Consider the following 13,939-nt stretch of genomic DNA (forward strand, 5'->3'; position numbering starts at 1 on the left):
CTCCCCCCTTTCTAGCTGTGAATCTTGGTGCTACTATAATCTTTTTTTCTCCAGCATGGGGTCACATGCTCATGAATATTCCCAGTCAGTCTTGGAATACGCGGTAAAAGGAAAAAACAGTTGCACTTACACTCAAAAACGGTATTTCTCCCCTAAACATATCACTGTACTTTGGGTCATACTGCCCCCATCTAATGACAGTCCTCTCCCTAAGCCCCTCCTCTGGCAGCCATCTTCAGATTTTTACTGCACGCTTCAGTGTTGGGAGTCCTCTAGTTTGAGCTATTTGTACGTTTCGTGTTTTTGATAGAAAAAGTTAAATTTTTGTTTTAAAGAAGCTGTGTGCTCTTTTCTTCATCTGCTGACAGCAGGGATCTGTTGTCTGTGAAGTTTCACGCCCCTCAAGGGCGACGATCCATCGAAGATTCTACAAGGCCTACTTCATGCCCTCCGACCATGACAGAGGAGGGAAGGTCCCTCTTCAGTCCCTGCACCAAATGCGGGCTACAGAATTGGTTTGTGGAGTATAAGCACCTGCAGTGCCTCTGCTGCCTGCACTCGGACCACAAAGAAGTAGAGTGCGAGGTATGCCTCGGTTTCTCAAAGAAAACGACGGACAGGCATAGTAGGCTGGTGGCGTGGTAAGAGACCTCGCACTGGTTACCTCACACTGGGTATATCGAAAAAGGATGAGTATCCGCACAGTATTTGGTGGGTCCAGTGTTAATTATTCAAGCAAATACATTTAGTATTAGTAGTGGACAGCCGACACATGTTTCGACCTATGGGGTCTTTATCAAGGCTACGTATTAGGTAAGGGGGCTATGAAGTATTGGGTGGGGTTCCTGTCTAGGATGATGCGTTTCTGTTTGCTCCCAGTCTTAGGTCCTGAATGGGCCTCTCGGCTCTGAGTTTATGTCCGTCCTTGTATGCTGTCCTGATTAGGTCTGAAGCGGATAACACGTAGGCTGGTGGCGTGGCTTAACACCAATGCCTCTGACCCGTGCTCCGAGCAGGGTCATGCCTCGCCCAGTACCGGCCAGTCCAAAGAGCGGTCTTCTAAGTCCTTTGAGGGCGCCTCATCCGTAGGGGCCCAAAATAAGTCCAATAGCCGCAAGTCCCAGTCCGGGTTCGCTACGGAAGCGAATCCGAAAGTGGATAGGGCGCAATCTGCATCACCTTCCGCCTCCATTGCCAGCATACCTTCAAGCTCCTCTTCAAAGAGGAAGTCCTCTAACCCAGCTAAACTAAGTGAGAAGTCTGAGAAGCCACGGACAGAGGAGGGGAAATCTGCGGAGCCCAAGCAGGCTCAACTGGCACAGGCAAAGACCTTGTTGGCGACTCCGTTGACGACTAGTACTACCACAGCAGCTAATGGGGCTGATCCCACAAAGGTAGCTCCCACAGCTCCGAAAGTGTCCCTGCCCCCAAGGCACAACACCGCTGCAGTGACTTTGGCAAAGTCTGCAGGCATGCCAGAAGGGGTGAAATCGGTCCAAGCCTCAGTTCAAGACACTCGGGGGGAGGGAGGGGGGGACAAAAAGGTGGGCCCCGAAACAGCCCTCAAAGGCTGTTGCCCAAGCCATGGAGGTCTCATTCATGGACAACGAAGAACAGGAGTCCTTGTACACGGTCCACGAGGATGTTGAAGAGGACGACGGCGCAGGGCCTAGTTTTCCTGTTTTGCCTTCTCAGTCAAGGGACATTTCCTTGGATATTCTGTTGACTCTACACCCCTTGGTGTCAGAGATCCATGATGATGTGGGATCGTTCCACTCCATCATTTCCAGGGCCTCCAAGCTATTCCAGCTGGTGCCCGAGGAAATCAAAAAGGAGGGCTTCTTGTATCAAAGGCGCGAGGCCAAGAGGAAGACTATCATGGCAGTGCCATTTTAGGAAGATGATTGGGAGGAGGGCCTGCCCCTCATGAAGAACCCTTGCATGGCTCCAGCCAAACGGGATAGGCTGGAGAAGAAATGTAGGGTGCCGGACTCCACACCCAATTGCCTGAGGTCGCAGCCATCGCTGGATTCGGTGGTGTTGGCTTCCACGAGGAAATGGTCAGCTAACCTGTCCTTGTCTTATTCAGTTCCTTCCGGACAGCAAGGGGAAAAGGATGGACGCCATGTGGAAGAAGGTGATTTACACCGCTGCGTCCACTATCAAGGTGGCCAACACACTGGCAATCCTGGCATGGTACGACAGGGAATTGTGGTACAAGCTGGGACCTATCCTGGAGTTACTCCTTGACGATAAGAAGATGGAGGCCTTCCCTCTCTTCCAAGAAGGGGAAGTGGTGTTGGATCATGCCATTAGTGGTATTGGAAGTTGCCGACAAGGGGTTCCGGCAAATGGGGAACAGTATCTGCCTTTGTCAACAAAGTTGGGTGAAAGCCACACATTTCCATCAGGAGGTCCAAGCAAAGGTGCTGGGCATGCCCTTCGATGGATAAAATCGGTCTGGCAAGGCCATCTATGAGTTCCTCCAGGCCATCAAGACGGATACAGAGACGACCCGTTCCCTGGCACTCACCAGCTGCACCGCTCGTCTTTTCGCTCCTCCAGGGGAAAGTCCAGATAGTCTTCAAAAGGGTTCTTCACATCGTACAGACAGCCTTCCAGATCCTCAATGCAAGAAGCCTACAGATGCTCTTCCCAGGCCTATGGTAGCAGAGGACAGCATCGCCCGCATGGCAAGAAACTGGCGCTGCAGCAAGTCTGAATCGATCAGGACTTTGGGCCCCCACTCGTGCACCCTGGTTGGAGGCCAGCTGACGAGGTTTGTCAGCGAGTGGAGAAAGATCACCACTGACAGATGGGTGCTAGACGCTCTTGCCCAAGGAAACCCCCTGGAGTTCCAATGCAGGTGTATGCGAATTGCTCCGGTTCCCCGTCAGGAGCACCACATCCCTCAGCTTTTGCAAGAGGTACGAGCCATGCTGCAAAAAAGGGCCGATAGAGCTAGTTCCCCAACCGCTCCGGGGCTCCGGAGTCTATTCTAGATACTTTCTAGTCAGAAAGAAGACAATGTCTGAATAAATACCTAAAGTCCCAAAAGTTCAGGATGGTCACGTTGCAACACATGCTCAGCCAACTGGAAAAAGGAGACTTCTTGATGTCGTTGGGCCTGGAGGACTTCCATTTCCACGTCCTCATTTACAAGAAACATCAGAAGTTTATACGTTTCGTGGTGCAGGGTCAGCTCTACTAGTTCAAGGCCCTACCTATCTTGCTTTCTAGAACATAGGCTGGATCTTTCGGCTTGAAGTCAAACTTGAGTGTTCACGAAATGCCTGGCACCAGTGCCAGCCCATCTGTGTCTACAGGGCATACACGTATACCTGTACCTGGACGACTGGCTGATCCCTCCCTGCTCGCAGGAGCTGCCCGACGGACACACTGAGACAATCATCTGGTTATTGACGGATCTGGGATTGCCCATCAGCTATCCAAAGTCCTGCTTAAAGCCATTGCAGAATGCGCTGTTACTAGGCGCCAGACTCAATACGGTGTCTTGCCTGGCTTTGCCCTAGGAGGAGAGGCTGGCAGCCATTCAAGGAGATGCAGCGACGATCATCGACAAAGACGGCCACGGTGCAGGCCATCAAGTTGTTACTGGGCATGATGTCATCCTGCATCTACCTCGTCCATCTCTGCAGGTTGCAGATGCAACCCCTACAGGAATTCCTCTCTCAACGAAGAGTTCCGATGGGTGATGGAGTGGTGGGGCATCCACCTCAACATCGCCCAGGGCACTGGATTTTAAAACCCCCATACCAGGAGACTGTCACCACAGACGCCTCGCTGGAAGGTTGGGGAGCAAGCACACACCGGATGTCTGCATGCCAGAGGCCTCGGGCTGCCAGAGGAGAAAGATCTTCAGATCAACATCCTGGAGCTACAGGCAGATTTCTGGGCCCTCACGTTGTTCCTAACGTCTCTGAAAGGTTAGGTGGTGAGGATCTTTACAGACCACCATGTTTTACATCAGGAAGCAGGGGGCACTCGATCCCCTGCACTCTACAAGGAAGCGCAGGATTTGTGGTGCTGGGCCATTGGACAGAGGAAGTTCCTCATCCCTCTCCACCTGGCGGGAGTCAAGAACACCATTGCATACTCCCTCAGCAGGGAACTGCGCTTCTGCCACGAGTAGGAGCTTCGTCAGGATCAGGTGCACCGCCTGTTTGTCAAATGGGGCAGACCCCAGATCAATCTGTTTGCAACAGCGGTGAACTCCAAATGACAGAGGTTTGCCAACAGATTCCACCAGCCTATGAGCCTGGGGGACGCTTTCTCCTTTCTGTGGGAAGTGCTGTTTCTGTACGCGTTTCCTCCGTTCCCTCTCCTGCTACGAGTCATCAACATACTCAGTGTCAATGCAAGATGATACTCCTCGCCCTGGTGTGACCAAGGCAGATTTGGTATCCAGACCTTCTCAGTCTGTCAGTGTCACCTCTGTCAAGTTGCCAGTTTTTCTGTATCTTCTCACCAGAGAAGGAGGCGCAATCCTTCATCACGACCCAGGATCGCTGAACCTGAGGGCTTGGCACCTGCAGCACCAGAGTTTGGAGGGTATGAGTTGCCAGCGGACTGCATAGAGGTACTTGCCAAGGCGTCGTCGACCTTGAAGTGCTATGGACACAAGTGAAAGTGTTACGCGAAGTGGTGCCGGTCACAGAAGATTACCCCTCTGAGGGTCACGGCTCCACAGATCCTTCCATAATCGCGATCCTTGGCCAAGGCCATGCTGGTGCATGTCTCCCTAAAGGTACATCTGGCGGCTATCTCCCACTACACCAGGTCCCCAGGAAGATCTTCACTTTGATCCCATCTACTCATGAAGGAGTTTCTCAAAGGACTTGTCCGATCTTTTCTGCCGGTGAAGGCTTCTGCCCCGGATTGGGAATTGAACGTGGTTCTGACAAGGCTCATGGGGGGGGGGGGCCCTTTAAGCCTTTGCCTTAGGCCCCACTCAAATGTCTCTTGTGGAAAATGGCTTTCCTTGTGGCCATCACCTCTGCCAGAAGGGTAGGTGAGATCCAGGCCCTATCCTGCAAGCAATCGTACCTGACTTTCCACAAATTGAGGGTGGTGCTGTGTACGCACCCCTCTTTCATGCCGAAGGCTCAGTTGGACTTCCACCTCAACGAGCCTTTAGTGTTACCTTTTTTTTCTTCCCCCGAAACCTTTGTCGCCGGCGGAAAGGGCCTTGCACTCGCTGCACCTTGCTCATGGCCTGAAGTTCTATGTGACAAGCACGAAGAGTTTTCGGAAGACTTCACAACTGTTTGTGAACTTTGGCCCTGTAAACCATGGCAAGGCCTTGTCCAAGGCTTCCGTTTCAAGGTGGCTCTCCGGCTGCATCAAGCACAGTCACCGGCTGACGAACCATCAGCTGTCTGGCCATCGAGAACCCATTCCAACAGAGTGATCGCTGCGACAACGGCATTCCTGTCTGGTGTGTCGCTACTGGACATTTGCAGGGTTGGTACGTAGAGGTCCACGCACATCATCACGAAGTTCTACTGCGTCGACTGGGATTCCATGGAGGAATCCAGAGTGGGCCAAGCAGTGCTACACAACCTGTTCGCTTGAGGCGAGTCTGTTCCAAGGCAAGAATTATTGCTTCTTTTGAGCCTTGCTACCTCCCATGGTTGTGTAATGTTGTAATGCTATGTATTTGTTATTCATGAGCTTGTGAATCCATGCTGGAGAAGGTTTAAGTTACTTACCTATAACTATTGTTTTCCAGGATGGGTCTGTCATGGATTCACATGCGAACCCTCCTTTCAGCCACTATGCGGCTCTTCTTGGTCATACTTCCACTTTACGTGCTTACCAAATCTGAAGATGGCTGCCAGAGGAGGGACTTGGGGAGAGGACTGTCATTGAATGGGGACAGTATGACCCAAAAGGCAGTGATTGATTTATAGGAGAAATACAGTTTGTAAGTGAAAGTGAAACTGTTTTTTCTTTTACCGAGAATTCCAATCCTGACAACGGGGAATATTCATGAGCATGTGAATCCATGCCAAACCCATGCTGGAGAACAATAGTTACAGGTAAGTAACTTAAACCATATTGCTTCTTTCTCAGACATTCTATGCTGCAATGCTCTGGGTTCAAGTAGTATGCTTTATTGCCTCAGTTTGCTGCAGCTGACTCTCGTAGTTCTGTGACCTGCCTGGCAAGCAGAAATCTGGTTAACACTTGCAATCTTTGTGTGAGAATTGCACCCATGTCACTTTGAAATGGTTTCTCATTTATGCATTCCAGATGAGGTCCTATTTTGCCGATGGCACTTGACCTCGTTTTGAAGGACAATGCCCAAAGTTGTACTTTGCCTCAAAGTCTGGACAAAGTTCTGAAAGTCACTCATAGTCTCTCCCTCTCATTGTTGTTACTGGTGCACCATATGCAGTATCTGTACAAGTAAGCCCCCCAGAGGGTGAAAGCAGTTGGTCATGTGCTATCCTACCATGAACATCAATAAACTGTTGTGGAAGAATCTGGCTTAGTTCTGTTCTGAACAGTTGTGCATTCTGCTCATAAAACTAATGATCTTCAAGGAGCAAACTGTCAGTTAAGGAGAAGCTGTAACAGCCTGGATTTCAGATTAGCTCATTCTGGTTTTGGGGACTTTGCATAAGGCTGTGTGGGTCAAACGCTCCTCCTGCTGGCATTGTACCGAACAAAAAAAAAAGTTATTCTAGCCAGGTTGATGCAGCGAGTTTCACCCAGCAGTGTTGCACTCGAAGATCTGTGAGAGAGGTATGCGTACCTCAAGGGACCCATCTAGTTAACCAATCTCATGTTGATGCTTTATAATGCAAGGGGAAGCCACTCCCCCCCCTCCATTAGCGTGGTCGCTACACTTAAGAAAAAATGAGGGGAGGATCTTTGTTCTGCCAGTCCTTTATCTTTCATTGTGGTTGAGGAAGCAACACAAGAGCATCATAAGTAATGCTCCTCTGAGCTATTGTCCATTCCAGCGCCTTTTACCAAGTATTTTTAGCAAACTGCCTGATTTGCTGCTGTTTTCCAGTGCACCTCGCCCTCTACATAACCTCCCTTGAAACCCTCCAAATCCTGGATGAGAAGGATTGCTGTACAGAAACTTCTTTAGCCAGCTCAGGTACTAGACCAGAATTCTAACAAGTTTGATTTATTGTACATCGTTCAATGGATAGTTGCCTTTGCCGATCCCACTTTCTGTGACAGTCTGATCCACACAAAGCTTGAATGTCTCTGTGAGAATTTACGAGATAGCTGAGGACCAACACCCTTTAATGTGCCTGTTGCTCAAGTCTTCTGGGACATGCCCAGTGCCCGAGCCTGCCCTAGTTGAACCTTTGCCCAAGAGGATAAAGCTGGTTCATCTGGGAGCCCACACACTGGTACTGAGAAAGATGTTGGAAATCCAGATCTTCATCTCCTGAAAACATATTTTGCATTTGTGGTAAAATCACTCTGAACCCTTTCTTGTTTGCTTAACAACCTTCACCTTTCCCCAACACCTCTGCCCCACCTTGCCACCCACACCCAGTTAAGTAATATGTTACCATTAGTATTCTTAACATAGTCCACTTTTCCTTCTAGTGCATTCCTTTATCCCTTTGGAAATCCCTAACCGTCTTTCCATTTCCAGAATTCTACTTTTCAAGTCATCATTTACTTATTGTAATTTCAAAATGGTTGTGAGGTATGGATACATTGGGCTTTCTTCCGATTGTGGTTTGTGAGGAAATCACACACACAAACAATGTTCCATGCTGTCAGATATTATTAAATGGGTGACAACCATTCAGGGCAATTCAACAATCCTCCACAAAACATCATCTCAATTACCTTTTTCAGATGTGTAGTCGATGAGTAACACCAGTTTAATGTTTCCTCTACATTATGATCTCGCCACCCACCAAATGTTGGGTCGAGAAACTGTTTTGAAGTAGTAATTGCACTTAAAAATAGAAAATATCTTGCATGGATTTAGACTTTAAAACCTAGGGTACATATTTGCATTTCTTCATTAGTAACTCCAGACTTAAATGTAAATACAAATAAAACGTAATGTAGTTTAACTTCTTACCTTTGAATGACTAAGCCTCTTATGAGGGAAATGGAATCACTATTCGAACGGGTACATTCCCTTAAAACATTGTATACAATGACTTCTGAATAATACATGGATCCAATATTTTTTGTATCAACTGTGCTGTATGTTGCAGTGTATACAAAACAATTTCAATGATGTTGCATTTCAACACAATGGTAATGCAATAACAATTTGATCCTGTCAAATCATTAATATCATGTACTTGAAAAAGGGCAAGGGTATGAAATTCCATTGATATGGAGCGGTAATTTCTGGTAAAAAAAAAAAAAACACATTTGTCCATTATCCTTCCTTCGGTTCAAGCCAATAGAGTAGTTGGACTTCAAATGATATTTAATTTAACAAGGACAAGTGAAAGTCGAACCCGATTAAAAATCCTAGTTTGCTCAGATTTTATTCTTCATATACATATACAAGGGTCTCTCCCCTACACTATAAAACATTAGGGGCATTAATTTGACTATGGTTCTTAAAGGAATAGTTCACTCAAAAATTGTATTGGCTGAAAAGATGGGCCATGATAAAAAAATATTTAAGTTCCTATGTAAACTTTTGAGCAAATGAGGCTCAAAGTCACACATTTCAAGCACTAGGAGACATCCATTTTGTGAAATGGATGAGCCTCCTGTGCTTGTGTTAATCTCTGCCCTTGCGGCACTAATGAAGCAAAAGCCAGCCAGCTGTAATAAACAAAAGCTACCAGCAGATGGCTTTTGCTTCATTATTGCTGGAGAGCAGATTAACACAAGCTGCTGCTGGTAAGTGCTTTAAATTTCATTCTTTTTTCAAAGCACTGCAAAATAAATGCTGTTGTTTTCTTACTAACTTGCAGCACTTATAAAGTTGTATTTATGTTTGCTGTGCTTCAGCTTTGAGCCTCCTGGTCTCCCCCGACCCGGGGGATCCTAGGAGACTCAAAGCTGAAGCCGGGGCAGTCAGAAATACAACATTGTTGTATTCATGATTTTCTGTGTTTTTCTAACCACAGCAATCACAAATACAACAACTTTGTATTTAGAAATGCTGCGCCTTTGCTTTTGCTTTTTATTTTACGTTTTCTGTGCTTCCCTGGGCTTGGGGAGCACAGAAAACGTAAAATGAAAGTGAAGGCAGCCTCCTCCATGTACAGCTCTGCTCTGGCTGCAGTAAGCAAAGGCTCTCAGTAGGGGGCTTTTGCTGCTTGTTTAGCGCCGCTAGGGCAGAGCTTAACATGAGCCGAGGAGGCTGCCTGAAATGGCAAAATGGATGCTCCCATGTAAACACTTTGAGTCTTGTTTGCTCAACAGTTTACATAGGAACTTTCTTTAAAATTATGTTTAATACATGTTTTTGATTATTGCCCATCGTTTGGGACAATATTTTTGAGCACACTATTCCTTTATAGGGTATCAGGAATATCCTATAAAGGTTGTAATCAATCTGTCATTCTGAGAAATCAGATGCTCACTCCGATCTGGTAGACCGCTACTTCTGCAGTAGCCTGGGGAATGCAGATGCTAATTTATTTTCAGTGGGATGATCTAGTGGTCGTTTCGCCAACACTAGTAAAAAACCTATGCTGGTGGACAAAGGAAAACCTGTCCAAATGAAAACCCTTCCACGACCCAGCAGTTCAACTGATCGTTATAACAGACGCATCACTCACCTAATGGGGCGCACACTACCTTCACCACACAGCACATGGTCTGTGGACTTGCATCAAAGCACCGAACCACATCAACCTGCTGGATCTCCTAGCAGTATTCAAACACTTCAGGCATTCGAAGTGCGGTTAACTAATCAGTCGGTACAAATCCTAACTGACCGCACCACTGCAATGTTCTATATAAACAAGCAGGGGTGCACACACTCTGCAAATATGGCCAGGCTGACACAAAGTATGGAGATGGGCACTCAGGCGGGGGATGTTCCTATGCTCCCAACATGTTCCAGGGGTATTTAACACTCTAGCAGACTCTCTGAGCAGAGATCCCATATCAGAAGAACACGAGTGGCAACTAGACGCAAGTGTCGTAGACCACATCTTCTCACCGTGGGGCTAGACTTGTTACTTGTTCGCTACAAGAGAAATTAAACAATGCCCCGACTACGCATCCAGGTTCCAAGGGGAACACCCTATGGATGAATTGGTCAGGGAAATTTGCTTACGCTTTTCCCCCAACTCCTTTGATGAGCAAGGTAGTGAACAAAATTCACAAAAAACAGATGATGCTCATCCTAGTTGCTCCCATGTGGGCAAGACGGACATGGTATCCACATCTGCACAAACTGGCGATGTGTGATCCCATCAAACTCCCGTGCCAGACCAATCTATTGACCCAACACCGGGGAAATAACAGTGCACTCTCAACCACACTCAATGAACTTGGCAGCATGGCTCCTGAGATCATAGAGTTCGGTCATCTTAATCTACCACAACAGTGTATGGATATCCTCAAGGAGGCACGTAAACCAAACACCAGACACTGTTATTTCGACAACTGGACAAGATTTGTAATGGTGTGCCAGTCTAAACAAATAAACCCATAGAATGTACTCCTTCCCACATTCTAAATTATATGCTTCACTTGCTAGACTCGGGGTTAGTATTCAACTCTATAAAGGTCCACCTTTATCAGTTACACCACCTCTCAAAGTAAAGTATCATGGTGGAAAGTGCCAGTCATTAAGGCATTCATGGAGGGAGTAGAGACTTCACTCTCCAATTTCTAACCCTCTGCCAGGCTGGGATCTCACTCTAGTACTCTCAAAGCTCATGGGACCCCTTTCCCCCCTTTGAGCCTAAACGTAAGTCAAGTCTTAAACACCTGACATACAAGACTGCCTTCTTAGTGACCATTACTTCCATAGGAAGAGTTAGTGAATTGCAAGCATTGTCAGTGCAGGACCCTTTCTTTGTCATACACAAGGACAAATTGGTTTTACGTACACACCCTAGGTTTTCACCTAAATTCATTTCCAAATTCCACGCAAACTAATCCATTGAGCTGCTGGCCTTCTTCCAGAATACAAATAGCTCAGCTGAGGTAAAACCCCATACAATAGATGTGAGGAGGGTGGTCCTCACCAAGTAAACAAGACCAGCCTGCTTAGAAAAACAGACCAACTGTTTGTCTCTGTAGCACCAGGCAGAGAAGGAGACCGCGTTTCCAATAATGCCATCTCCAGATGGATAGTCTGATGCATACAACTATGCTATTCATTATCAAACAAAACACTGCCTTTCACACAGAGATCACTTCACAAGGCGCACAGGAGCTACTCTGGCATTTATCGCAAATGTCCCCTTAGACATCATTTGCAAAGCAGCTACATGGAGTTCAATACACACTTTCACTCAGCACTACTGCATTGACACTCATTCCAAAGCAGATACACAGGTGGGACAAGCGGTTCTAAAACATCAATTTGCCGCTGAACCTTCTCACAACCCACCATCTTCTAACACTGCTCGCTAATCTACGCATAGCATGTGATCTAAGCAGATTCCACAAGCCTCAGAAGGGATACAAAACTCACCGTAATCGTATTTCTGATGCTTGTATCTGCTTAGATTCACATGCGCCCCCCGTTGCTCCCCTCACAGAAGGTGCATAGATGTTAGATGAGCTTCTCGGATAGATATCTGCTTGGTACACCTGTACTCGCGCTACACTTTGTGCTACCTCCTGTCAGAAACAAAACAATCTGAGGGACCTCGACACGTGAAGGACCATGGGTACAGTGCACGTCACACTAGGGAAAGTATTACTGGCACGCCCTGTCGACATCCCTTTTTAGAGTTTCGAAAACAACAACTGTAATACTCTGCAGCTTCCACTAGATGTCAGCTTATGCATAGCATGTGAATCTAAGCAGATACAAGCATCAGAAATATGATTACGGTGAGTAATGTATCCCATATGCACACTGTCATGGGCACACATTGGAGAAGAGCAGTGCCGATGTGTCACCCTCTGCGGGCTGAAAATATTCAGAGCACGGCTGGCTCTGGAAAAAGTTTCCAAGGTGTGGAATGGAGAGGGTCAAGAATACTTGGATCTGGATGACATGCAACTCCCCCCAACCCCCTTAGATGAGCATGATGGTCACAGTACTCTTGGCCAAATTTTACAGTACAGACATACCAATTTAGCCAAAATGTCCTCCCTGAGGCTAAACTAATCTGGGAACTCCATTCAGTGGTCCCACTGAACAAAAAGCTTGATGCTCAATGTAATGCACTGGCATCTGAAAAACTAGCCTCTAACCCTCCTGCTTATTCCAGTGATTGATTCTATGTCCCTATATCGACCAAAGTTTTTTCAAAATACATTTTTTACTACATTATTTTTATAAAACTCATTGTATTTTTTTTTATCACCTCCCTTTCACTATATTGTAAATCCTACCCTGATCCCCGACCCCCACACTCCTTGTAACTCCTTACCCCACTCCGGCATATAATTTTGTCGGTAAAAATATTTCGCAGAAATAGTTGAGGGTTAATCAACAAAATACCATATGGCTAGCCTCCTTATTTTCCTCGTCTTGTATGTCACAGCCCTCCTTGACCACCTGGACCATAGCCATCTGGGGTAGGATAGTTTACCTATAACTGTGCCCTACACCTAATGCAGGCAAATTCTGATGCCAATCTCATGGCCTTCAGTGCAAAGCGCTGGAGAGAAAGATGAAGAGATCAGGCAGAACACAGTGCCTGTCTCCTGACAGGAAGGACCCATTTTTTATGGGACTGTCAGACTAGTTTGGTGGCACATGACATGTTTGAATCCGGTGCCAGGCATATCATGGCATGGGTGCCCACATAGTGGCTTGGCTCCGACGCACAGGACACAATTCCATTCAAGAGGCACAGGACAAAGTGTAGGGCCCTCTCTTTGATTCAATCACCACCATGGAAGAAAATCTTTCCAACGAGAAGGCGGACCGGCTGATGACAACTTTGTTTTCTGCTATTAATAAGCCCTCTACGTCCTCTGCCCAGAAATGGGTTGATTCCAGAACCGATCCCAAGGGAGGTACAAGCGAGGCATCTTCAAGTGACAGGTCGAAGACTTGGTGATTTTCATGCAGAGTGCCAAACATTCCCAGTTGGGGGCTGAGCATCCTCCTTCCTCCAAGCATGGTGTTGCATAACATCTGACCACTGGACACTGTGTTTGGTTCTCTTTCGGTACAGACTCCCCTCTTCCAACTTCTCCTTCCCTAGGCCTAACCTCTTCCACAATAAACGTTAATAAAACCTCTCATCAGTTCAAGCTACTCGTCTTGGAGGTTGTTTCCAACTTCTTGTAGGAACATTTTCGACTCGCTTCTTTACGATTCCCAACATGGACAACCGTGCACTACAGACTATTCTTGCTTCTAAATTAAGGCCCTTCCTTCCTACGGCGAGATTCAAGATGGTCCCGCCAGCTGAAATATAAATGAGGAAGAGGCAGGGAGGAGGTTCCAGGAACACATCCGCTGCAGTATCTCAAATGCTATATATTTTGAAATGGAAAACGCCTCACAAGCGATGAAGCAGTAATTGCGGTATAATTTACTGTAGACTTGAATACATTTACTGTGTCCTCGTGTTCATCATAAAGTCCGGAGGACAGACTACAAAAGAGTGGTGTCTTTGAAAATCAAGTGGTGGAAGTCCGGGAAGTAGTAGACGAGACTAGGCGGGTCGAAGAAGCCAAGTAATGATGGTCCGTAAGCAGCACAAGGCAGAATGAGCACACACGAGAAGATGGTGGGCAATTAATATAAGAATTCAGGAAGGAACCCAGGACAGAGACAATCGGGTAAAGGGGGGGTGGAAGATATCCTACC

General features: G+C 46.9%; 1 protein-coding gene across 4 annotated transcripts in view; it reads left to right on the plus strand.

Annotated features, from left to right (window-relative positions):
* Positions 1–13,939, plus strand: part of RALGAPA2 (Ral GTPase activating protein catalytic subunit alpha 2) — a 3,672,963-nt gene that overhangs the window by 1,666,366 nt on the left and 1,992,658 nt on the right. The window lies entirely within an intron of this gene.

The sequence above is a fragment of the Ambystoma mexicanum genome, chromosome 4q, assembly GCF_040938575.1.
Source record: "Ambystoma mexicanum isolate Mex_15411 chromosome 4q, UKY_AmexF1_1, whole genome shotgun sequence".
Classification (NCBI taxonomy): domain Eukaryota; kingdom Metazoa; phylum Chordata; class Amphibia; order Caudata; family Ambystomatidae; genus Ambystoma; species Ambystoma mexicanum.